At 51.2% G+C, this 27,124-nt stretch overlaps 1 long non-coding RNA gene across 1 annotated transcript in view; it reads left to right on the top strand.

Moving 5' to 3' along the window:
- LOC112929090 (uncharacterized) overlaps positions 1-26,581 on the top strand; it is a 28,772-nt gene extending 2,191 nt beyond the window's left edge. The window contains exon 2 of the long non-coding RNA XR_003236874.2: positions 26,079-26,581. This is a non-coding gene — a long non-coding RNA (uncharacterized lncRNA). The remainder of the gene's footprint in view (positions 1-26,078) is intronic.
- The last annotated feature ends 543 nt before the right edge of the window (positions 26,582-27,124 follow it).

Here is a 27,124-nt window from a genome sequence, read left to right as displayed (position 1 = left end):
CTTCCACAGCTTCCTTTGGTTCTCAGCTTCCTTCACTCTAACTTCTGTTCTGCTCCCCTTCACCCTCACTGACCCAGCCCTCTCCTCAGGTCCCTTCTGCAGACCAGACAAGGCTACCTGGGAAGAGCTGGCTTGGTGTGAGCCCCGTTACATGGTTTGGGTCCACCAGGCACACAATCTTAGCAGCTGCTGAATGGGTGCTCTTAGGGGAGCAGCTTTGTGTGCCTGCAGTTGGTTACTTGGGAAGGGCTTAGAGGAAATTAGCTGAAATGCCACAGGCCTATTTTGAGCTCCTTCTTTGATGGAGTGGAAATAACATGGGATTTGGGTGCAGCAGACCTGGCCTTGAAGCACAAGGCTGCCATTTCCTTATTTTTGACCTTGAGCAGTCTCTTAACCAACCTGGAAGCCTCTCTTCATCTATCAAGGAGGACCATGGCAGGAGCCTCACAGTGTGGTTGTATCACAAGTTAATAGCAATAACAAAAGCTAACATGCCTGAGACTGATCTAGGCTAAACCCCACAATAATTCTATGGGACACGTATGGTCATGATTCCCATTTTACAGATGAGGAAACCAAGACGTGTAATGATTTAAGTATCTGACCTAAGGCTGCCCAGTTAGTGAGTGATAGCTGGGAGTCTAGTCTAGCAGCCAAGCTTAACGACCTATGGCTTACCCACTGTTCCTTGACCCAAGATACGACCTCACACTGAGGTGAGGAGAATGTCAGATGATGGATGCTGGGGGGCTATGAAGTAGGGAGACCAAGCCCAACCTAGGGGGTGAAGGACATCCCCCCAGGAAGACAAGATATGTAAACTGAGACGTAGGAATGAGAAAGAGTTAGCTAGGCCAGGATGGGGGTGAGAGGATGAAGAGGAGCTGAGAAAGGGAAGAGCATCCTAGGCTGAGGGAACAGCATGTGCCAGGGTTTAAAGGTATGCACAAGTGGGAAAAGATGATTGCCCCATTTTAGGAAAAACATGCTAAGTATGGCCTATCTAAAGACAGTGATGGGAAATGTTTTAGGCTAAGAACTGGAGGCCATGAAAAGGAGGTTGGAGCCTAAGAAGCAACCCAGAGGAGCTTGGGGGACAGGGAATGTGAGAAGCAAACCTAGGGGCAGGGAGACACCAGGGCAGCTGTGGCGGGGCTCCCCAGCAATAGACAGTGGTGGCCTAGACCAGCAGTGGCAACGGGGATGGAAAGAAGTGGAGGTATTTGGGGGTGTTGGGGAGAAAATTAATGCATATTGGTGTGTGTTATTGAGACAGCCACTCTGAGGAAGAAGCAGGCTGGGGAGGGAGTGGGTGTAGGGAGGGGGCTACTGAGAATTCTGCTTTGGTCATGCATGTCCTTTTGCCACATTCTGTTGCCTCTTCACTCCCTGCTCCCATTCTTCCTCTCCTCAGCATGTCCATTAATTAATTAAGACTATAAATCATTCACTCCATTACATTCTATCCCCCCGCCCCGAATTAAGCCTCACAAACTCAGGGATTTTGGTCTGTTGTGTTCACATTGTATTTCCAACACTCAGACTAGTGCCCAGCGCATAGTAGGTGCTCTATAAAAAAGAATTTATTTGTTGGTACACAAATCTAAATGCATGCATCCAAATGCATATCCGCTCTGTGTCAGGCAATGTGCTGGGAGGTGCTAGGGAGGCAAATGAGATTAAAATAACCAAATCAGGGAGGTTGGCAAGCAGACAGCTAATTCTGGGACAGTGTGACCAGCCCAGGGAAGATCTGGGGTATGTGGCATTCCCCGCTGTGTGCTCCCACAGCCCCCCAGGAGTTCTCCTCTGTTGTACTTATCTCCAGATTTGGAATTTCGGTTTAATGGCAGGCACATAGTAGGCCCACAGTACATATTTGATGAATGTATGAATGAATAATAAATGAATGAAATGAAGACACATGCTATGGAAGTCCAGAAGGAAGCATCTATTTCTCCCTTGGAGTGGCTTCGACGGCAAGCTCACTCTCAAAGTCCCGGAGGAGTGGTCACAATTGGTCAAGGAGGAGAGGAGGGCATTGAAAGCAGAGGAACAGCACAGACAGATACAAAGAGGTCTGAAGCAGTGTGAGCACTCAGGAGGTCAGTGTGGCTGATGGGGATGGACAGGAGGAAGGCTGGGGCTGACTCCAGAGAGACTGCTGTGCCCAGGGGGATGGGCCACCCACTGGTGTCACTGCCCTTGTGGCCCTTGCCCAGGGAAGAAGCAATGAAGCTGGCTTTGAATCCCCGCTCTGCTGCTTGCTCTCTATATGACCAGGGTGAGTCTCAGTCTCCTCATCTGTAAATGGGGGTAATAGGTGCCCAATCCTTTCCTCCCTGAAGTCCTTTGTACTTACTATTCCTTCTGTTGGAATGCTTTCCTCCCTAAACACTGGATCCCTGGCTCATCATTCAGGTCTTCGCTGAAAGGCCACTTCCAGAGGGTCATTGCTGGTCCTACGACATGCCACTGTATACAACACTGGCCTGTTCTGTTCACGTCATTGCACTTGTTGCAACTTGACCTTTCTCATTTATCATCTGAAGCCTCTCCCTACCCACCTGCCTCTCCTAGGATGTTAGACCACATTGGTCTTATTCATTATAGTATCCCCACTGCCTTGAAAGTGCTGGAAATATTGTAGGTGCTCAGAGAATATTTTTTGAATGAATGAATAAGGTCATGGTTGTAAGGATTAAACAACAGGGACCAGATATAAGCATTTGGAAGATAGTGGAAGCAAGCCTCTAGAAGCTCCTGACACTTGGTGGGTGGGGGTAGGGGGGAAAGGGGAAGGTGGTTCCAAGATGCTACAGGAGGCCTGAGGGGGCACATGAGCGGGAGGCAGTTCCTACCGGTGTCAGGTCTGGGGAGGCCAGGTTTGCCCGGCTTCTCCATGTTGCTCCTCCTGGGCCTGCTCTGCTCTCTTGACCCCACGCACAGGCCACCATGGGTGTTCAGAGCCTTCTAGCCCCCAGAGCTGTTCAGCCCTACGCTAGAGCAGGTGCTGCGGGGAGGCTCTGATGGGGTCAGGAGGGAAGGAGATGCTTGGAGACATGGCAGGTTTCATGCCTTGTAGTGCTGAGGGCAGTTGAGAGAGCCTCAGGGAGCCCCAAGTGTCTGCTGCCCGAGGGAGCTGGAAGAGTGGGCTCCCTGCCCCCCAGCTCGTTATAGAGTATGTGGGGTTAGCCCTGAGCCTGGTGAGAACCAGAAGCTGAAAATCCACACGTGGAGATGGCCATGTCCAGAAATCCTACAGAGAAGGAGCTTTCCCACCCGGGTTTTGCAGCCCCAGTCCGAGCTCGGAATCTGCAAGGCTCTGTCCCACTCCGCGCTGTCCCCCCGCTGGTGTGCTAGTGCTCCAGGAGCTCAGCCACGGTAAAGAATCTTATGATAGAAAATCAGTCATAAAGTTACAGAGTAGAAAAAAATAATACAATAAAGAGGACACGTAAAGATGCAGAGGTGAAGGTAGACACAGAACGTTAAAGGGCAGAAGGGCATGGCGAGAAGGCGATTTCCAGGGACTCCTTAGGGAGAAGGAATCCAGTGATGGCACAGGTGACAGGGAGGCAGTGCTCCTGGATAAGCAGGTTTGGGAGGGGACAGGGAGTGGGTCCTGGGTGTCTTCATGACCAGGCTCAGCCAACTGGAAGCCCCTCCTCTGCCACTTCCCTCTTTCCCTCTTCTCCAGTCAAACCAGACTCCATGCCTGGATCCCACCGTCCCACACCGACCCTAGGACCTTTGCATCACAGTTTTGGTGTCTGAAAGGCCTGTCTTCTGGCAACTGATTCAATCCCTCCTCCCCACAGCTGTGTCTGCTCAGAGGCTCAACTGACCACCCGATAGAGGAGCCCACCCACCCCTCTGCCATCATTCTTTACCTGATGAAATTTTCTCCTTAACCCTTAACAGCACCCTCTGCCCCTGCAACCCTGTGTACGCATTTATTTTCTGAATTCTAGTGTAAGGGTAGGGGGCTGGGCGATTATTATTATCCTCCTTGCCTCTCCCACGGTGTCTGGCACATAGTAGGTGCTCACCAAGCCCATGGGCCAGTAGGAGGAGAAACAGAAGAAGCTCCAGCACACGAGAGGGAGCAGGAGATCGGAATGGCCTGGTTGGAATATCCCGGGAGAGTTGGCCTGGAACTCTACACAGGGAAGCCAACAGTGTCTTCAGAAGATGCTGGAGGTTTCTGGGAGGAAGAGGTGGGGACTTCCAAGGTTCCTGGGCAAAGTAGAGAACTTGGCCATGTGACAAGCAGGAAAATAAAAGGGAAGGGAGGCACTCCTCTCTGTGCAGATTTCAGGCGGATCAAGTGGTGGGGGGGCTGCTGAGGCGGCAGGGCAGGACCACGCAGGGAGCCGAGGGGTGGGGTTCACATGCTTCCGTGCAGCCTGGCCTTAGGCAAGCGACCAGACATTCCTAAGTCTCGGCTGGCCTGACTGGAAAACAGGGCACTGCCACCAGCCTCAACGGGCTGCGCTGATAATGAAATGAAATAAAAAAGTACTTCTAGTGCCTCCTTTGTGGTAAGCCCTAAATAAATATTAGCTGCATGTTGAGCTCCTATTGGGTGTTATGTGCTTTGAATAAAACACAAAAGTGAAAAAGATGTGGTCCCTGCTCAGAGGCAGTCAGTCAAGTGGAAAGAGACAGGCCAGCGGACCTCAGCATGATGCCGATGGAGGGCGGAGACGGGCACGCGGGCACCGCAAGCAGGTGAGGCAGTGCCACCTGGGTATAGGGCATGGGACTTGGTGGCGGCGGAGCCGGGGGGGATGAGTGGAGGACAGGAGCAGGCAAGGCCACGCACAGGTTTCTAGGCAGAGGCAACGGAAGGTCCAAAGACAGAGGAGGTGAAACATTCACTCACCAAGAATTTGCTGGAAAATAGACACTTAGAAAAAAAAGGTTTAGAGAATCAGTCTCTACATCTTTTAATTATTTTTAGTGGAAGAGGTTTGGGCAAGTTTTGCAAACTATCTGTTAAAAATTAAAAGGACATTGTCTGAGACAATTTTTTTGGTTGAGCACCTGCTACGTGTCAAGGCACATGAGTGAGGGAGCCCGGATCCCGGCCCTGGGATCACACACGCCCAGGAGGCAGACCCTGGGGGATCAATTATAAATGGATTGTTTAATTGCAAGCACGTGTGTTTGGGGGGCTGCAGGTGATTCTCTTTTGCCAAAGCGCTGGGGTGGGGGTGGGGGAACCTAGCAGAGATCAGGCTGGCAGTGGAGGTGGGCCAGGTTGGGGAGCGCCTTGCATCAAGCACAGTACTTACTGGGTGACCACTGTGTGCGGGGCCTGCCAAGGGGACACCAGGGTTGGCGCTGGCAGGAACCGATGACCCAATGTGCAATGGCAGGAGCACAGCCTGGAAAAAACAGGGGGAAAGGCTTCCCGGAGGTGGTGACTTTGCCTCTTACTCCAGTGGAATAGAAGTCCCAAGGCCAACTGGCCTGCCTTTCGGGGGGGGGGGCGGGCTTTTGCACCTGCAGGCTTGAAGGGGCACTAGTCCTGCCCAGGGGTGGCTCCAGAGCAAAGGGTTCTGGGCCGGGCAGAGTTCCTTCTCTAGGCCTTGGATGTAAGGGAAGGAGGAGTTGGCATCACACTGAGCTGTTGACCCAAAGACCAGAGCGTGGGGAGGACCAACAGGCTGCCTCTGTGTGGGGCGGGTGGGGGGGTGGTGGGCAGAGCTAGAAGTCCTGCCTCCGCCCCTGCCTCAAGGCTGCGTGAGCTCCAGAGGGTTAACCGGCCTCTCTGCCTCTGCGTGCTCCTCTGTAAAATGGGCGCCGTGGTGGCTTTATGGGGCTGTTGTCATCATGAAGACTGAGCGCCAGTCTCCCCTTGGAAGCTTTAATTACAAATGACTCGTCGTGACAGCCTGCCGAGCGTACCACCCATTGTGCAAATGTGGCTGACCCTGTAGGAACCGTCAGGACGGCTAAAGGGTGGGGTGCTCCGTGGGAGGGGTGGGCAGCCCAGCTGAGCCTGCGGGATGCGGATGCGGCCCAGCACCCCTGGCCTGCCCTGGGGCAAACGTAGCAGGTAGAGACCTTGCCTCCTGACCCGATGGTTCTGCAGGTGTCAGGTTCCTCTTTCCCTAACATAGAGCTCCCTTCTCCAACCCCTGGGTGCCCGCGTGCCCCTGTCGGTGTCTCTTGCACGTTGTGGGCTCTTCTCTGAGCCACTACCTTCTGGCAGGATAACGCATCCCCCTGCCCCAGGGCCCGCATGGCCGAGGGGCTGCCTCCCGGAGGGACATGGGACCCCTTCCAGGGGCCACGGGTGGCAGCAGGTGCAGCCTGGCCCTCACCTCCTTGTGCTGCAAATACGGTTTGTCGTCTGTCTTGGTAAGTCCTGAGTCCCGGAGAGGCTGGATCCTTCTCCCTGGAGCTCGTCACTGTGTCCTTCGCATCTCACGCAGACGTTGGCGCAGAACAGGCTCTCAGCAAGTGTTTGCTGATAAATGGGGTGGGAGTAGGTGGAGGGAGAGAGAAGAGGAGCAGAAGTGATACAGTAGCACATCTTCTTCAATGACGGGGGTCCTCGTGACCAGGTTTGTTGAGCGCGGCCTCTGTGCCGGGTGTGCTGCGCATCTCGGATCCTCACAGCGAGCCCTCCAGGGGACGTCTGTCATGGTTCTCATTTTACAGGTGAGAAATCCCAGCACAGAGAGGTTAAGCAACTTGCCCAAGGTTGCATAGCCAAGAAGCGACGGAGTCAAGATTCCAGCTCTCATGCTTTCAGGCTGTAGAGTCTCATAGCTGTTGATTGCCTACTGTGTGCCCCCCTCTTTGTCCTTTAATATTACAGAAAACCTGGGGAAACTGAGGCTCAGGGTGGTGGACCTGCCAAGCCAAACCACCAGCAAATGGCAGATTCACAATGATTGGCACACAGCTCTGCCTGTATTTGGTTTCCGTCCCAGCGTGGGGAGAGGTCCTGTGGGTCAACCGTCCCTCCCCTTGCCTGAGTCAGTGACAGGTGGGCATCTACTGGGCTCCTGCCTTCTTCCTGGCCTCACACCCAGGCCCGCGTCTGCTGCTAGGGGGTTATCACGGAATAGAGTATCAGAAAGAACATTGAGTCTGGAGCCAGAAGACCGGGTTAGCGCCCCAGGGACATTGGGGAAGATGCTTCCCCTCTCGGAGGCTCAGTTTCTTCAGCTTGGAAATGGGAGGAATCACATGGTTCCCTGAATTTATGCCAGATTCATTCAGATCATGTACCCAGGGCCACGTGGAACCTCGAGAGCGCCTGGGAGGAAGGGGTGAGATGGAGGCATCTCCCTGCTGGGAACCTCCAGTGAGCTCCACACTGTGAGGCCCGGCCCCGTGCCCTCCAATCTTGTCTGCTTTATCCCCCTCGGGACCACGACCCCACGTGGATGCTGCGTCCCAGCCACACTCACCTTCTTCCCCTGGACAAGCCAGGCCCTTTGGTGCTGCCCATTCTCCCACGCATCCTTTCCCCTTTCCCCTGGGATCCGTGCGACGATAACGTGCAGGGGGCTTAGCCGGGACAATACCACACACGCCGGATTTCTCAGTCTTTCCTTTTTCCTTTTGCTTGCCTCCCTCATCCCTTCATCCCCGTGTAAATAACCAGTGTATTTCCACATGTTCACCAATTGTAAACAAAACATCCCTGCAGCTAACGTGCACACGTGAACACCTGCGTCTGTTCCCACGCATATGCAGGTGTAGGGCCTGGGCACTGTTTCACAAAGGGGGGCCGCATGAGGCCCCCCTCTGCATCTTGCTTTATCGCTCAAACAGCAACACCTGTGAGGCTCTGAGTCAGCTGCTGCAGCCCTAATTCATTCTTGTAATGGCAGCATTATATTTCAGAGTGAGCAATAACTATGGTTTCCTCATCCGGTCTTGTCCTGATGGGCATTCATTCTACATCCTGTCCTCTGGCTGCACCCGAGCCTGCAAGCAGTGCAGCAGTACACACCCTGGACATGTGTCCTTCAGCGGGAGCTCTTCAGTGGACTAGAGCCCCAGGAGTCGCATAGTTGACGGGTGTATGTATTTTTTATTTCAGCTCGCTTTCCAACAATGCTGTACCTTGTCACCTTTCCAACAACAATTTTATGAGTCTACTTACCCGCATCCACACCAGCAATAGGTGTTAGTAGTATTTTTAGTTTTTGCCAGTCTGATGGGGACAAAGTGAAATCTCACAGTTACTCCAATTTCAGATTCCCGTACAATTAGTGAGTTAGTGCCTCTTTCCATATGTTTGTTGGACATCTGGATTGGCACCACATCCTGCCGAGTCTTATCCTTTGACTCAATCCTCCTCTTGAGTTTCTTATCAGTTTGTAAGAGCTCGTTGCATATTATAAATATTAACTTTTTATTTGACATCTGTGCTGGGAATAGTTTATTTGAAGGAAAATGGCATATAACCTTATATTAGTTTCAAGTGCGCAATGTGATTGGCCCCTTGTATACACTGCCAAATGTCAAATAGTTTTATAGTTTTATACTTGGATTCCTTATTTTCATATTGACTTCGTGAATGGAATCTGTTACCACAAAAGTAATTTTGGGGAGTATAATGTCTTTTTATGTATGACTTTTTTTTTTTAGTTAGTTAGTTAGTTAATTAATTAATTTATTTATTTAACAGAATGAGAGCACAAGTTGGGGGAGTAGGAGAGGGAGAAACAGGCTCCCTCCTGAGCAGGGAGCCCAATGCAGAGCTCCATCCCAGGACCCTGGGATCATGACCTGAGCTGAAGGCAGACGTTTTACTGACTGAGCCACCCAGGCACCTAATTTTCTCATTTTCTTATGCACTGAAACTGATCCTGTCCTCTTCTCCATTTTATCCCACGATATTTATTGTTTTACTTTATTTTTTGGATGTTAACTCGTCGATCCATCCAACGTCAAGTGAGGTTTCCACTTTCTTGCAAAAGAGAGCTGGTAGTGCAAGGTTCATCAATTAAACAATTACTCCTTTTCCAACTGAATTGAAATATCATCTCTGCCCCATACTGAATTCCCGTGAATATGTTGCTCCGGTCCTGCTCTTTCTGTTCCACTGATCTGTGCATGGCTTCTCCACCGCACCAACTGAATTTGGTAACAGGGGCCTCCATATGTTCTCACTTCTAGTAAGTCATGTTCTTACTTGATATTTCCCCTTGTGTAGGATCTGGTTATTACCAGGTCTCCCTTCTTTGCAAACTTTGAGATTATTTTAGCCAGTGGCATGTTGGTCACCACTGGATCCCAGTGACTTACGAGGGGTCAAGTGTCCAACTGGGGAGCAGGAGATAATTGTTAAATGTTGCAGCTGCACTTCTCTTTCCACAATGGACATGATCCTTCCACCTTGAGGACTGTGAAAGGCATTAAAGAGCAACATTCAAGGCAAAAGTGAGCTAACATGAAAATGGGTACAGGGTAGACAACTCTAACTAGAGAAAGCCTCAGAGATGTTGAGACTCTTGGAGACATTTGAAGCAAAAGGAGAGAATCATTGGTTTTTCCCACCCCTGTTTATTGAACAACTACTGTATGCCGGGCCTTATTCTAGGTCTGGGGATTTAGTGGTAGCCAAGGCCAAGACAAAAGTTTGGTTTCTGGGGTGTGACAGTGGTGTTGTGCTCCTTATTTTTCAGTGTGATGATGATATTGTGGTTATATAAAGAGTCCCTGTATTTTAGAGATACATACTGAAATATTTCCAGATAAAATTATATGAAGTCTGGAATCTGTTTCTAAATAAGCTAAGAGTGGGAGAAGTGAATGAAAGTACAGCTCAAACAAGGCTGAATTGATCATTATGGAAGCTTAGTGACGGTTTCATAGGGCTTAATGGCTTCATTGCATAATATTTATTATGCCACTCTCCCTACTTTTATCTATGTTTGAAATATTCCATAATAAAAAAGTTTTAAAAATGCATACAGAGCTTATTATGTTTCAGGCATTATTCTAATTGCCTTACATCCATTAATTCATCAAGTCCTCAAAAAAGCCCTGTCTTCGTCAGCTGGGGCTGCTATAACAAAATGCAGGAGGGCCAAAATTAAGGTGCCGGTGGACTCGGTTCCTGGTGAGAGTGCTCTTCCTGGCTTGCAGACAGCTACCTTCTTGCTGTGTCCTCACAATGCAGAGAGAGAGCAAGTGAGCAAGCTCTCTGATGTCTTCTTATAAGGGCGGTGAGTCCTTCATGAGAGCTCCTTCCACAGATCCCACCTCCAAATACTGTCACATTGGGGGTTAGGACTTCACACAAATTTAGTGGTGGTGGTGACAGTGGGGGACACATTTCAGTCCATAGTAAGCCCTACAATGTGGATATTATCATCCAAGTTGAGAAAAACAAGTCCCCACAAGATTCAATAACTTGCCCAGGATCATTGCTGGTAGGAGCAGAACTGTCTGGCCCCAAGGCCCTGCTGTCAAGCATTGTGTTCTATTTTTTTCTTTTAAGAATTTTTTTAAAGATTTATTTATTCATTTATTATTATTATTATTAATCATTCATTCATTCATTCATTCATTCATTCATTCATTCATGATAGATATATAGAGAGAAAGTGAGAGGCAGAGACACAGGCAGAGGGAGAAGCAGGCTCCATGCCGGGAGCTCGATGAGGGACTCGATCCTGGGACTCCAGGATCGCGCCCTGGGCCAAAGGCAGGCGGCAAACTGCTGAGCCACCCAGGGATCCCCTTCTTTTAAGATTTTATTTATTTATTTGACAGATAGAGAGCACAAGCAGGTGGACCCACAGAGGCAGAGGGAGAAACGGACTTCCCACTGAGCAGGGAGCCCAATTCAGGGCTTGATCCCAGGACCCTGGGATCATGACCTGAGCCAAAGGCAGATGCTCAACTGACTGAGCCATCCAGGCGCCCCCACTGTGTACTACTTTTATGTCTCTTCATTCCAGTGAGACTATAAATGAAGAGCTCTATATAAAACATATGATATAATATCTGTAATAAAATAATTTCATATAGCAGAAAGGGCTATGAAAGATTAAAAAATAGAATTGTGGGAGAGCAAGAAAGAAGACCAGCAGTGGGAAGAGGAGGGTCTAAGGCTGTCGGGGGTGGGGGTCAGGATCCTCCTTCAGCAAGTGTGGCCAGAGAAGGATCCTCCAAGGAGCCAAGACCTGAACAAAGATGGGGAAGCCGTGTGGAGGTCTGGGAGAGACGTTCAAGCAGAGGACTGACAGGTGCAAAGACTCTGAGACAGAGACAAGGGGTTTGGTGGGGCTGAAACGCTGTCGGTAGGGATGAAGGCGATGTAAGCAGGGTGGCAGGAGCAGATCTTACTGCAGACCGTGGTGAGGCACTTACAGGTTCAGACAGAGGAACTAAGAGATCTCAGTAGGATCAAAACGATTTATTGGATTTATTAGCCCAATGATCATTTAAATACATTTTCCTACATTTTGCTGTGCTAAATTCATCTGTAACAGAAGAATAATTTAATTCCGAAGCCAAATTAACTGCTCTTTGCCTTCTTGCGAAGTCACCCGCTTTAATTTTTTTTTTTGCATAACTTGATTCAATTTTTCCACTCTTGCCACATTTTCTCCAGCTCCTACACACTTTTTGAGGTGGTTATAACGTTATTATCTTATTATTAGTCACTACCAGGGATAATTCACTTTCCAATTGATCTATGCTGCTTATAAAATGCCAGATCTACTGGAAGCCAAGGAAGCAAGTGGTTAGTGACTCCTGAAAGCCAGTGTAAACAGAAAACTGTGCATGAGAGGCTGGGGGCCAGGCTTTGCCGATCTCTGATGAGGTGAATTTACCTGGTCGAACAGGGCAAATGTCAGAAGAGCATCTACGTGGCAGTTTGTCATGGGCGTAGGTGGCGATAGCTGCTTGCCTCAGATTCATGTTATGTGTGCTTAATATTTCTCCTGGTTCCTGCTAGTTTGTATTTGTTCTAAGTATCCAGCAATGTCAAGTTCAGTGGATTCTGTAGATACACTACGTCCAAGCACAATGTTTCCCTTGAAAAAAAATTGCTGGCAACACCAGGACATTTGTCCTGTAGCCTTCACACAAGCCACACATATGAGGGTCAAGTGGGAATGCGTATGTGGGGGCCAGCAGGCCCTTCTGCCGTTGTGATGCAAGCCTGGAGTGTCAGTCATGGACGGGCAAGGTTTGGGGTATAGACGTTTGCTGCTTTATTTTATGCCAGGTTCAACTCTGATGTTGCAAGTTGGAAATAAAAGGGCTGAGGACCAGATAATAGATGGACAAAAAGAAGAGGCTATAAAATAAAACTTATTCTTTGGGTAAGGGGATACCATTGAAAAGACCTTTTATTCTGAAGGAGTGTTCCTGGTCTCTCCTTTTAACAGCCTTTTAGGCTGTTAGCTAGTGAGGTTTGGCTGAGGTTTTTTTTTTTTTTTCTTTTTTTCCTTTCTGATTCTTGATTAGTTTTTTGGCGGGGGGCGGGGTGTGGAGGCCACAGAATCAAGAAGAAAGGGGCAGAAGGAAATGACAAGCCCTCATTTAAGGCTCAGTGGGGGGAATTTTTCAGGGTGCTGGAGGAAAGCATGTAGAAGGAACTGTAAGGGAGATGAGAGAGACTGATGGGAATGGGAAGGCAGATTTTAGGAAATTCTGCTGCAGTGTGTGTGTCCGTCTGTGGTGTCGGAGACACATAATTAAGGAGCTTGAATTATCTTGAGTGTTTTGGTTGTTGGATTGATTCTTTGTTACACACCCTTGTAGACTGGATCACATGAGCTATGGCTACAGCAAAGCTCCAGGGAGCCAAGGCCTGGATGCTCCGGGAGGCTGCTCGGGGTGGATGGCAGATTGGCTACAGATTTGGTGAAAGTTCATGTCAAAGAAGACAACTTAGACGTTAGACATTTGTCTTTTGGTTTTAGGTGCTACATAAAAGAAGAAAAAAGAAGCCAAAAGAAATAAATAGCTCTGGATAGAGAATCAAGAGACCTATATATCTGTCTTTGCTAATTCATTAGATGGTCCTTTCTTTCATTCCATAGATCTCTGAGTGATCAGTTCTACATGCCAGGCTGGAGCTGGGGGGAGGGTGCATATAAAGATACATTGTTCATCTTTCTGGGAATTTTGTGTTGTGTGCTGAAGGGTGGTGGGAGCTTATAGAGAGGCAACGGAAGGAAGGGAATTTTAGGCAGAGGGAACAGCATGTGCAAAAACATGAAGTTAAGTTTAAAATGGCAAGTCTTCCAGAAGCAGTGAGCAGTTAGTTAAATGAACCTCAAATCTAGAGTCCCTGTTGTTGGGAGAATATACGATTGATTTCCTAATTGTTGGCATTAGGGATGTTTCCGTTTTTCATGATTATAAAGAATGCTGAGGCGAACATCCTAATACATAAAATGGTTTCTGAATTTTGCTGTACATTAGATTCCTACGAGTAAGAATCACAGTGAGTTTCAGTGGGAGAGTAACCCTGTGGGTCTTGCCCTGTGACTTGGTCCAGGTCGTCGGCCCTTCTGGGTTTCCATTTCCCTGTCTCAGAACACGGATCCCAGGAATGAAGACCTTCCTAGCTCTCACACGCAGACACCTGGTGGCATCTTCAAACTGTGCTTTGTCCGGGACTTGCGAGAGATCTGGATTCCTGCCGCCTGAGAAAATTATTCATTATTTCATCTCAAGCATGTCACATCCCTCCTGTGTGCCTCGATTACTCTCTTGGCTCAGCAAAGATCCTATAAAAGGCTTTGGGGGCCCCAAAGTGGTGTTCATGAAGCTTCTTTAATGAAAGAATTCTATAGTCTAGAGCACAGAGCTTCCTTCCACACCAGTCCTTGTATGCAGCCTCCTCCTTCTCTTGCTCTCCTGTCCCCTGGCCCATTGACCCCCTCCCTCCTCCTCAGGGGGCTGGAGGAGGATGCACCCTGGGAATGACATCCTTCCTGAGGGTGGCCACTAGCTTTATCCATGTTCAGCAACTATTCGTCACCACCAAGGCGCTGATATGCCCTGAGCTCTGTTTCCTGGAACCCGTTCTCCAGAGACAGCACCCCTCCTCTGGGGCGGGGGGGGGGGGAGTTCTTAAAGCTCTAATAAGGGCCAAACTCACTTCTTTTTTTTTTTTTTTTTAAGATTTTATTTATTTATTTGAGAAAGAGAGCGTGTGTGTGTGTGTGTGTGTGAAAGAGAGAGAGAGAGAGAGAGAAAGAGAGAGAGTGCACATGAGCAGGGGGAGGGGCAGAGGGAGAAGCAGGCTCCCCATGGAGCAGGGAGCCTGATGCAGGACTTGATCCCAGGACTCTGGGATCATGACCCGAGCTGAAGGCAGATATTTAGCCACCTGGGCCACCCAGGTGCCCCCAAAACTCACTTCTTTTATGTGTCTTCAGTCTTGGGATTGGGCCACCACCATCAGACTGGTCTGGAGGTGTTCTCTTCTGTCCGCACTGAACATACACCAAGTAGTCATTTATTCTCTGGGTTTGTTTGGTTAATGAGCTTTGAGAACTTATTCTTCAAGATTCCCAGCTCAGTGGTTGAGCATTTACTTTGGCTCAGGGCATGATTCTGGGGTCTTGGGGTCGAACCTCACGTTGGGCTCTCCACAGGGAGCCTGTTTCTCCCTCTGCTTATGTCTCTGCTTCTCTCTGTGTGTCTCTCATGAATAAATAAATAAAATCTTAAAGAAGAAAAAAAAAAGATTCCCAGCCCCTCCTGTGTTCTATGAACCAGATGATCTGGGCTTACATTTTTGCTCTGTCATTGAATAGCTTTGTGAACACGTGTGAGTACCTTTGCCTCAGATTTTTCAGATGTAACATGGGGACTTAAAGTAGAACTTCTAGCCTTAGTTATTGTTGTGCATCAAAGCACTCCCAAACTCAGTGACATCAGCAACAACCATGGTCACTTCACTCATGCACTTGTGGGGTAGGCGGGCTTGAGTTTTGCTCCTGTGAGGGGCTTTCTGAGGGCTGAGCTCCGAGCTGTGGATTAACCACAGGTCTCTATTTGTCTTTCATGCTCTTTGTATCAGTGGCCACCTGGGGTCATGTTCTCTCAGCAGAAGACAGGAGTGTAGGAAGGTGAGGCCAACTATGTCAGCACATCATCAAGTCCCTACTGAGTCACATCTGCTAGTATCCAATTGGCCAAAGCAGGTCAGTGGGGCAGGGACCTGTACTCCCTCCATGGAAGGCTGCTGGTGGTTAGTATTTGTTGAATAATAGTTTTATCAGATTAGGGGCACCTGGGTGGCTCAGCAGTTGAGCGTCTGCCTTGTGATCCCGGGGTCCAGGATCAAGTCCTGTATCAGGCTCCCTGCATGGAGCCTGCTTTTCCCTCTGCCTATGTCTCTGCCTCTCTGTGTCTCTCATGAATAAATAAATGAAGTCTAAAAAAATTAATTTATCAGATAATGATACGGTTTGTTGTGAAGGTTAAATAAGATAATAACTTGGGAGTCCCTGGGTGGCTCAGCGGTTTAGTGCCTGCCTTTGTCCCAGGGTGTAATCCTGGAGTCCCAGGATCGAGTCCCGCATCGGGCTCCCTACATAGAGCCTTCTTCTCCCTCTGCCTGTGTCTCTTCTTCTCTCTCTCTGTATCTCTCATGAATAAATAAAATAAAATAAAAAGATAACTTTTAAGTGCTTAAAATAATACTTGGCACTTAATATGGTCTCAGTGACAAATACACTGTAGTGAATATTAATACTAAGAGCAATATTAATATCAGCATTTGATTAGGATATGAAGATACTCTTCAAAATACACATTCACACTACAGTGTAAATGTCTGATAAGACAGCGTGACACAGACCTCAAATGTTTATCTCGGACAGCAGATGTTCAAGCCCAAGGGGTGAATGCCTAAACATGGGCTTTTTGAGAATCAGTAAGATCTAGCAGCTGAGAAAAAGGGTTCTGGAATTAGTCAAATGTGGGTCATAATTCCAGCTCTGCCACTTTTTTATTGAGTGATCTGGGCTTGTTTCTTACCTTCTTTTTGTTGTTGTTGTTTGGCTTTGTTTAAATGGTGGTTGAAATTTTTTTTTAAGTTTATTTATTTAAGTAATCCCTACACCCAACGTGGGGCTCGAACGAGCAACCCTGAGATCAAGAGTCGCGCGCTCTTCAGACTGAGCCAGCCGGATGGTCCTGGTTTCTTGTCTTCTCAGTGACTCACAGAGCCGTTGGGCAAACAGGAGATGGTACTGTAAGTAAAGCACGTGGTCAAGGGCCTGGCACACAGTGAGGTCCAGAAACGCCCATGATGAGAAAGGTCTGGAGTAGAGGAGGGGGGAGGCGAAAGAAAATCTCCCACCGAGCCCTGACCCCTCCCAGCAGGTGGGCGCTGCTTCCACCCAACAAACATTCATTAAGTACCTACTCTGTGCCAGGTGCTCCTCTGTCCGGTCCGTGCATTCCCACAGTTCACTTCCTCGTGGTAAATTCCATGGAATATTAGTTCCACCTGAGGCCTGAGGCCTGCGGGCGTTGGGTCCCCTGTGACCACAGACTCCCTCCTGCTGAAGCCTCCGAGGCTTCCTCCACCTGACCTGAGCACACATCTTCCTCTCCATCCACTGCCACCGCCTGCTGGAGGCGTGTCCCCACTTTACTGGCTGATATGGCTTCAGTCCTGGTCTCCAGCCACCCCTCACTCCGCCCCCCAGCCAGGGGAAGCAGAGATGGCTTTTCAAAATTCATGTCCTTTGAGCCACATCCTGTCCCCTGACACACATAGTGCGGGGACCTCCTCTCTCCTTTGCCTTGCCCGTTCTGTTCCCCTCCCAGGACTCTATCCCTCTAGGGAGACTCCTGCTGTCCGGGTCTGGGATGGGAGCCCCTTTCTGGATCCTCTTGGCCTCTGCAGCCACCCTCTCTCCTGCCTAACGGTACTGCCTGGCACCCACATGCTTTGCACTGTCTTCTTCCCAGCATCTTCTGGGGGCCTTGGTGTGGGGACCACGTGGCTAAGCCGCTATGCCCTGTGGCCAGATGGTGGGGATTTGTGACTGTGGGCATCTGTCTGAGCCTCAGCATCCTGCTCAGTGGAATAGGAATCATGACCATAGCAGCTCGCAGGATGCCACGCGCAGGGTGGCTGTTGCTCTCCATTCCCTGTGCCCCTCCCTGGTGGGGTGTTGACAGAATGTAATGGAAGGAGCTCAGTCCTAGAGCCTGGGTTCGAATCTCACTTGTGAGAGCGAGAGGACTGTACACCTTAAAACCTAAACTTCCCTCTCTGCCATATGGGATGATTCTGTTTCCCTTTTATTGGGCTGAACTGAGGATGACCAGAGGCTATGCACATACAAAGAACCAATAGAGAGAAGGTGTTTAATAGTTGTGTTTTTTTTTTTTTTTAACCATTACAAGGCCTTGCATTCGATCAGCCCCACAGACCTGGGGCCTGTGGCTCACTGGGTTCCCTGAAAGCCAGAATGGGAAGGCCCCTTGGAGGACAGATGAGTCTACAGCCTCATTTACAGATGAGTACAGCGTGAGGGTCACCTGCCTGAGGATGCAGGAGTCCAGGTTGTACCTGGCTGGTCTGGTGCGATTTGGTGTGGCTGCATCCTTCAGGGTCTTAGGCCCTCTCCACATGGCTAGGCGTGGTGGTGGTAGGAGGTGGAGAGATGCCACATTCCCTAGGCCCTTCCTCTGGCCTGGGTGCTGTACTCCAGGCTCCCTGCACTGACTGGCAGGTAAGAGGGCCGGTGTGAATCCTGGGATCACCACACCCCAGCTATGGGACCTTGGCAAGGTCCCCTGACTTACCACATCTCAGTTTGCTCCTCTGTCAATGGAGGGAAGATGAAGCAGTTTGTTGCATGGATAGAAGGAGATAAAGCCCATAAGGCACTTAGCAGGGTGAAAAGCAATCACAGTCATCATTATTATCCTATTTATTACCAACCCTTAAAATTGGGGACCCAAGGGGGCCGGAAGACACACTCCCTGGTGTCTTTGGCCTCCAGAAGGGAAAAGTTCTATTACCATTTTGTCTTGTGCTCCCAGGCCCAGTGGCTTGTCCACGCTGGGGGGCATTCTTTTAAAGTCGTGAAATGCACAACCCAGCAGCTCCCTGGTGTTTGCAAAACCACTAGTGCCCGGCACGGGTGTAGCATTTCATAGCCCACAAAGCTCTTTATCCTGCGCAGCGCATCTCTGCCCCTCTCACACCTCTGGCAAAGCTTTACAGCTGATCCATCACCAAGTGTCTGCCGGGGATCAGGGGCTCACAGTTGAGCCTGAGATCCTGTCTCTGGGGTGGCCCGAGGGGAGAGGCTCCCCCAGGAGTGAGGAGAGAGGTCCAATTCCAACTCTGCCCTGGGTGCCCCGGTTGCCCCAGGCCCAGCCTCCCGGGCCCTCCTTCTGCCTCCCGCAGAAGATGGAGCCTTCCTGAATGAGGCTCGGGAACGCTGCCACCGGTCAATGAGCTAATGTTGAAATCGGAAACTCAAGGGCTGGTAGCAGAGGCAAAAAAAAAAAAAAAAAAAAAAAAAAGACAAGCTTTGATTCATGGGCCGGAGGATCAGTGAATGGGGAAGACAGCCTGCGGTAACAGAGGAAAAGCCTGAGTGGCACATCCTTCTAGCAGAGTCCCTCCCAGGGAGAAGGTCAGGCTGGCGGAGGCCTTGTCAGCAACCGAGACTGATGCGGGAGGCGCGGGAGCACTGCGCTCTGAGCAGCCCTGCGCGCCTCATCTCTGAACAGGGCAGGGTGGGGGTGGCTGGACTGCCTGTCCCAGGGCTCCCCCAAATGGGGTGTGTAAAGTTGGCTGGTAGGAGCTAGGCGCAAAATAGGGGCTTGCTTGCAAAATGAAAACACCCAGAGACTTCTTTTATTAGGGCGGAGCAGAGAGGGCATCCTGCCTCTTTAGAAGACGGGGATGAGATCTCTGGGCTGCCTCCACTAGTCTTGACTGAACGAACAAGGTCATTTTTTACACCATCAGATCTGGTTCCTAGTGGGGGGTAAGCAGCTGGGGGGCACGGAAACATTTAGAAAGGGAATGACATGTCTAAGGGGGGCTTTCCCATCCAGGCTCTTCCATCTGCTCTTCATCCAGCGTCACCGAGCTGGGTGTTGTAATCACAGGCCAGGTGAGGACTCGGGGACAGAGAGGGGCAGCGATTTGTCCCAGGTCACACAGCTGGTAAACGGCAGTAGTGGGCCTCCAATCCCCAGCTCCTTCTCACACTTCGTCTTAACTTGGGAGGAGATGGAGATGCCGGATGGGCAGCGGAGACAATGTTACAGCATAAGGAGCATATTATTGTACCTTGACTAGTTCCAGAAGCTTCCTTAGCCCCTTCATACTGGTGAACTTTTCTGCAAACGTGCCCTTTGGCATGAAGGCAGCGAAGCCGTAACAAGAAAGCCTCCAGCTCCTCAAATTTTGGTTTACACATCAGTTTCCCAAATTAATGGGGACTTCCTCTGTGTGCTGGGAGGGCGGCAAGAAAACTTCCCGGTCCTAAATGGGGCAACGATGGTAATTAATGAAGCCGGTTTACACGAAGGGCCTCTGCTGTCGAGGTAAACAGGAAAAGGTGATAATGTATTTTACTTTCTCTAGTAACTGCTTCCACTGTGCTCTCTTGAACTTTGTCTTTCTGGCTGGCTTCCTTCAGGACACTTCAGGCCCATTCCAGGCGTTCCCCATCACTTTTGGTCATTAAAAAGAATAATTTCATTTTGATTGTTAACACTCAACCGGCTTCATTAAAAAAAAAAAAGATTTTATTTTTTTATTCATGAGAGACCCAGAGACAGAGGGAAAGGCAGAGACACAGGCAGAGGGAGAAGCAGGCTCCCTATGGCGAGCCCGATGTGGGACTCAATCCCAGGGACCCTGGGATCACAACCTGAGCTGAAGGCAGACGCTCAACCACTGAGCCACCCAGGCGTCCCAAACTGGTTCATTTTCAACTGCCGATCTCACTCGAATTGTGGAGCTCCCCACTGGGGCTGTGTGTGTGTGTACATGTTGTGTGCATGAGCCTGTGTGCATGCCCGTGTACGTGTTCACATGTGCACGCATGGTTGCATGAGCATACAAGTGTGCACACACGTGCACGTGCTTCAGTGTGTGCATCTTCTGGAGTCGAGTCCAGGAGAAAGCTGGCTCCTCCTGTGACTGCCCCCATCTGGTGGGCAGGTGGATTGGGCCCATCTGGTGGTTCAGACCCACCGCCCTCTCTGCAGACAGGCCTGTGTCAGAGGTGGTGAGTTTGCTACACCTCTGCCCCATGGTTTTGCCTGTATTTCTGTCCAACACACACCATGGGTGCTGGCACCCTCTGGATACGGTAGCGGCTGCCACCCTCTGGGAGGCTGGAGCCTGAGGGCAGCCTCTCTCCAGAGGAGGTGCTGGTTGAATGCGGCTCAGGCTCAAACTCTACCTCCTTCCTTTAGTGCTCACGGGCAGGTAGGGGTGCGCTCACAGCTCTGACTCCGAGGGGCCCCGATCTTGCAGGTTGGCTCACAGCTTCAGCTCCCAGGGTCCCTCCCTGATCTTGGCAGTGGGCCAGGATGTTGACTTAAGCCCTGAGTTTCTACTCTCATGTCTGCTGGTGCCATGGGAAACCCACGGGTCCTTGCCGCACCGAGTAGCAGGCTTCCTCCTCTCTGTCCTGCTATCTCCCTGTCCCCTTCACACACCCCGGAAATCTCCCTGACTCAGGGGGGCGGGCAGGGGAGGTTGTACAGGGCATCCTAGGTCTCACAGGGGGGCGGCCGGATGCACATCCTGCACCCCTCCCCACACTCACCTCTAGCATGTCTCAGGGGGTAAACGCTGTCTCAGGGGGTAAACGCCATCCCCCAGGTTGGTGTGTCCCACCCCTGGGGCTGGGGGAGGTCCTAGGATGCAAGGAGTCAGACCTCCTTTGAGCCGGTCCTGGAGAATTCGGTTGCTTTGTTCTCTGCAGTGAACCTCTGGAGTCCCCTTCAGAGGGAGGGCACGGCCTCCTGTAACATGAGGTCCTAGGCCACGCTGGGTGCTGCCGGGGACTTCATAAGCGTGTCTGGTGATGCTTCTCATGACCCTCAGAGCGTGTTTTGTCATCCCCGTTTTATGGGTGAGGAAACTGAGGCTCATACAGCACGTGGCAGGACCTGAACGGGAACGTGAATCCAGGTCTGCCTGTCTTCTGAGCCCAAGGCCCTGGGTGTGGGTTGTTGGCGGCCACCCAGTGATTGTTCCCTCCTTCTCTGGTCTTTAGGACAATGACCTCTTCCCCGTTGGGTACAGTCTTGGGGGCACCATCGATTCAGGCAGCCTGCCCTTTCTTAGACACCTGACCCAAACTTGACTTATTGCACCATTGGTCTGGGACAGAGACGCACAGGGACAAACATCCCCCTTCCCGCATAAAGCCACAGCAATGGAGAGCACACTCCCGTGTCGGGCTTCCCAGGCTGTGGAGCTGCTGCTGTCTGGCCCTCGGGAAGCCCCCAGTTTTCTGGCTCCCCCATGGCTTCGGCAAGCTAGTCAAGTCTTCCCTCTACCCCCCACTCTGCTCCCTGCTGGCCACAGCTGGTTTCTGTGGTTGTCATTAAAAGAGTCCCGTCTAGGGCAGCCCAAGTGGCTCAGTGGTTTAGCCTTCAGCCCAGGGCGTGATCCTGGAGACCCAGGATCGAGTCCCACATCGGGCTCCCTGCACGGAGCCTGCTTCTCCCTCTGCCTGTGTCTCTGCCTCTCTTTCTCTCTGTGTGTCTCATGAATAAATAAATAAAATCTTTTAAAAAAAAAGTCCCGTCTGGTACCTTAAGTGCGGTGTCGGGGCTCCCACTCTTTGCCTGATGGGAACCCCTCTACCATCCAAGAAGCCCTCAGGACAGGGCCTGGCATCCAGCAAGTGACTGTTGCCGTTAATATTCTCATTCTCCTCTTGGGCTTCAGTTCACATCAGGGGCCAGGTGGGGTGCGCGGCCACATCTGCCCTCCTGGGCCTCGGAGTTGTCGGTGATCCTCACACGGACCGAGCTGACCGGCCTTGGCTTGACTTCCTCCTTCACCCCACATCTAACCCATTAGGAAATCCTACACTCATAATTGATCACTTCTCTCTGCTTTTGTCCTGGTTTGAACCGCCATCCTCTGGTGCTTGGATCATCCCATTGGCTTCCTAATTGGTCTTCCTGCTGTGATCCCAGCTCTACCTCCATCCGTTCCCACTGCAACAACTGAAATGATCGTTTTAAGATGTAAGTCAGGCCGGGTCACCTCTCTGCCTGAGCCTTGGCTCAGCCACCAACACTGGTTCCCTTGCCATCACCCTGCACACCAGGCACACTCCTGCCTCAGGACCCTTGCATTGGCCACCCCCTCTTACCCTGGATGCACACATTGCTCACTCCCTCCCCTCCTTTGAGTCTCTGCTCTACAGGATCCTTCCTCCCTGACCACCTAAGATTGCATCACCCACACCCATACCCAAAACTCCTGAGCCCCTCACCCTGTCCTACTTTTTTTGTTGGTTCCATAAATGCATTGCCTGCTGTCTATTGTCTGACTCCTGCTACTGGCGTGTTGGCTCCCAGGGCTGAAGCTCTTTGCCTGTGCTGCTCACCCCCATGCCACAGGCTTCAGGGACCCAGCCTGCACATAGTGGACACTCTGTGAATGGCTTCCTTATAGCTTCGCTCTGCTCCTCAACCTTCTCCCTGAAATTGGGGATCAGGAGAGCATCAGTTCATCCACTGCACTAGGTATTGTTAAAATCCCCAGGAAACCAAGTGATCCTGCCAAGTGATCCTGTGCAGTTGCAGACCCAGTGCCTGCCCTCACTTCTAAGGTTCACTCCAATCTTGTTCTTACCTTTAGGCTCTATCCTCCTTAAAGTCCTCGTAGAGCCCTGTGCTATCATACCTCAGGGCCTTTGCATGTGCTGTGCCTCTTCCACCTGGTTGGACTTCCAGGTGTCATCCACCGCCCTGGTTAGGTATTGCCTCTTCCCTGAGGTCCTCCGTGATACTCCCACCCTCCAAAGTCCTGAGAGACTCCTTCCTTCCTGAGTGACTTCTGTATCTCGTGTGGGTTTCTCTGTGTTTGGGTTCCCTGCCTCACGGGGACTCATCGTCAAGCCTGCTGCACCATCAGACCATGAGCTCCCTGAAGGCTGGGCTCTGCGTCCCAAGCTGGCCCAGAACCTGGCACACAGCAACTGCCTTGCCAGTGTTTGTTTGTTGGAGCAAATCTGACATGAGCCGGGAGAGAACAAAGACTGTTCGAAGACCCTTTCAAGGTCACTGGCTGGCAGGGAATGAACAATGTCTTATTATTTGATCATTTATTTATACTCTATTTTCAACTAGGATTTGAGGCAGCCTGAGATGAAAGGCACAGATACGACAAAAACAAAGCCCTGTGCCTCACACGCTTCCCTCTCTTCCTCAACTGGCTCCTTCTCCCTGGCCTATAAACAGTCCTCAGCCTCTCTCCTCTTAACCAAAGCACCCCAGCACTCTGCGGTTCTCCGCACCCCTGCAGCTGGGCCTGCGACACCTGTCCCCCTCATCCCACCCGCTCGGCTGTCAGGGGAGCAGCTCCCAGGGAGGGCAGCAGCCCCCCTGTCACTGAGCGCCGTGGACACTTGCAGACCTAGGCCACCAGACCTCTTGACAGGCCCCCACTTCTCCAACCCCTTGCTCCCCTCGGCTTACATGCTGCCATACTCTGGAAGTTTCCTTCCTCTTGGCCCCCTGGTGGACGGCCTTCCTCTGCCCATCCTATAAACACCTGAGCCCCAGGCCCCCCTCCCCTCACCCTACACACTTTGCCTGAGCAGCTCTCTGTTCCAATGACTACCCGAGTTAGGGATTAGTTAGGGTCGTTCTAGAAACAGATGCCCCGCACCTCGGTGGCTGAGCACAGGGCTTCTGTCTCACTTACATGAAGTCCCTTCGGCAGCAAGGGGAGGGAGGAGGCCCCCTGCTCCCCTGCCCCTGCCCCAGCTCTGTGCTGTGGGAGGAATGTGCCTCCGGACGAGGGCAAGTGGAAGAGGGGGTGTCGTGGACGAGAGTGTGGCGTGGAGCACAGAGCGAGGCGGGTGGCCCGGAGTCCCCTACTCAGCCCATCCATGTGGTGGCCCCGCCGCTGGGGACAGTCACCTATCTCTCTGAGCGTCCTTTCTATCTGACCGGAGAGGAAAGTGCCACTCACCTTTAGGCAGTTCTGAGGCCCCGTGAGAGCAGGGACTCATCATGTGCTGATTCTTGGGCCCAGGAGGGACCTGCCAGTTTTCTGAACCCGGGAGTGAGGCCTGTGTTCAGAAGAAGGATTCAGGAACCAGCCCTCAGTGGCTTGCTGTTGGGGACGGTGCAGGGACATCCTGGCCAGAGGGCCACTGTGTGTCCAGCTGCCCCTCTATAAATTCGTGGCAGTGTGGGAACTCACCCCGAGGACGGACTCAGCCTCCCGGGCCATGCTCGGAGCCTGTCCTGGATGTGCGGCCTGGCTGATTGTCAAATCCATCACCCTCGGTCAATGGCATGACAGGGGGCATATGTCACTGGCTCTTGAAGCCAGACAGGCTGGACTCTCTGTCCTCTTTAAGAAAAAGGGAGCTGACGTTGATTGAGCACCTACTGTGTGCCAGGCATTCTTCTAAGTGTCTATATCCGCGCTCATTGAATTTTCACCACGGCCCTAGGAGGGGCAGCTCAGCACCCCCCATTCATAGGCCTTGGGATGCTGGGCATTTGGAAATTTCAGTAAAAGCACAAGTGATGAGGAGGCTGCCCATAGATCAAGTGTTGCCAGGGTGAAGCGGCTGATGTTTGAGCTCTCACCCGACCCACATCTTTGACCCTATTAGGCCCATAAGCCAGAAAACAAGAGGCCTGGGCTGGGGACGGGAACACCTGGGCTTGCAACCTAGATCCCAGCACTGACCAGATGAGCCACGTTGAAAAAACCACTTCTACCTATTAAAGCCTCAGTTTTCTCATCTGTCAAATGGGCACGGTTATGCTTAGATGTTTCTTAGGGGCTTCTGTTTACTCTGACTCCTTCCTCTGCAGCCTCTTCTCTGCATAGCAGCTAGAGGGATTCATTTTTTGTTTTTTTTTTTTTTTGAAACAGAATCAGTTCATGTCACATCCTTGCTTAAAATCTTTAAATGGGTTCCTATGTGTTGCAGGTACCCTACATGATCTGCCTCTGCCTCTCTTGCCAGGGGTCTACCTCTTGCCCCTGCCTTTAGTGCTCTCTCACTCTTCAGCCCCTTGGCCACCTTTTAGTTCCTTCACTGCACTAGGCTCTCTCCTACCCCAGGACCTTTGCACGTGCTCATCCCACTCCCTGGCACATGCTCTTCTCCCCCTCTGTCCCCGGGCAACACCACTCCTGCTTCAGATTGCTGTAGACACTTCCTACTCTCAGGGATGTTCCTTTCTGCTTCTTATATCTCATAAAAGACCTGAGATATGATATCTAAGCTTCGATTTCTTTGTACAATGGGAGTAACTGGGTTGGAAGGTTCGATGTGATCTGGTATGGAAGTGTCCAGCACAGTGAAGATATTTTAAAAATGCTGTTACAGGGGTGCCTGGGTGGCTCAGTCAGTTAAGCGTGGGACTTCTGATTTCAGCTCAGTTGTGATCTCAGGGTCGTGAGATCGAGCCCCTTGTCAGGCCCCGTGCTTCGCAGGGAGTCTGCTTAAGATTCTCTCTCTTGGGGCACCTGGGTGGCTCAGCGGTTGAGCATCTGCCTTTGGCTCGGGTCCTGATCCCCAGGTCTTGGGATCAAGTCCCTCAATCAGGCTCCCTGTAGGGAGCCTGCTTCTCCCTCTGCCTTGTCTCTGCCTCTCTCTCTGTGTCTCTCATGAATAAATAAATAAAATCTTAAAAAAAAAAGATTCTCTCTCTTGCTGTCTCTCTGCCCTTCCTTCTCTTTGCATGCTCATGTGCTTTCTCTCTCAAATAAATAAATAAATAAATAAATAAATAAATAAATAAATCTTTTAAAAATTAAAAAAAAATTTAAGATAAAACGTCTATTCCGTCCCCATTTTACAAATGTCCCCACTCTCCCTGTGGGTGGTATTTCTCCCATTTTGTAGGTGAAGATGCTGAGGACCAGAGAAGGTTAGCAGGTAGCCCAAGAACAGCGACAGAGCAGGGCATGAGATGGGGTTCACTGCACTTCATGTGACATCGGGCTGCACCGTCCACCTGCCAGCGGTTGGGAGCAGTTCCGGGATCCTCCGCGCGGGAACCAACCATGCCCAAAGAAGGCCCTCTGTGCTCACAGGCCCCCCAAGGAGAAGCAAGGAGGAGCCTCTCCTACCCTAGCCCTCTGGTCTGAGAAGAGCCACCAGCACATCTGCCTCTCCTGCCCTGTCCCAAGTCTCCTCCTCACAGCTTCCCTCTGCAGAGCCAGCCCCAGGTGACCAGCTCTCCTCTCCTGGGGACCACAGGGCCCTGCTCCGCAACCGACCTACATTCCTCTCAAGTGCTATTCGACGCCGCCTTAGTCCCATCCCAGCCAGCGCACACCCCCACCCCTGCACAAACACCTCCATCCACCCAAGGACGTGGTAAAAATAAAATGATCACAACCTGGCCCGCTGGGAACCTTGGCTTTACAGCGTGTCCTGCTCCGAGGGGGAGGCATTCACAATCTGGTTCGCAATAGAGGAGGAGGGAGCAGACGCAGGCCCCCCCCACCCAGAGGAGAGGCAGGGCATGTACTCACCAGCTTCCCGGGGTGCAGGAATGGGGCAGACAGAGCACGAAGACAGGGAGGAAGGGCAAGGGGAAGGGAAGTCACCAAAGTGGGTGAGAAGAAGCTACGGGGACCCCTGGGGTGAACAGAACGAATGGAGCCTCAGAAAGGGTGCTGAGTGGGTGGAAGCAGAGGAGAGAAGGTTCTGGAAGAAACCCTGTGGAAGGGGGTGATCGGGTGAAGAGGGCAGAAGACAGGCAAGCAGCCAAAGCTGAGCACTCAGGGCAGGGGACCCGGCTTCTGTGGGAAATAGAGACTGAGGGCATGAGACAGTCCAAGAGGAGAGTGGCCTAGAGGCTGCAGGTCCCAGGGCAGGCCCGGCTGGCAAGACAGGAAGCAAGTTCAGGCCAGTGGGAGCAGCTGGGGTCTGGGGGACCCAGT

Source organism: Vulpes vulpes, chromosome 16 (assembly GCF_048418805.1).
Source record: "Vulpes vulpes isolate BD-2025 chromosome 16, VulVul3, whole genome shotgun sequence".
NCBI lineage: Eukaryota > Metazoa > Chordata > Mammalia > Carnivora > Canidae > Vulpes > Vulpes vulpes.
This window is presented reverse-complemented; position numbering and strand designations above follow the sequence as displayed.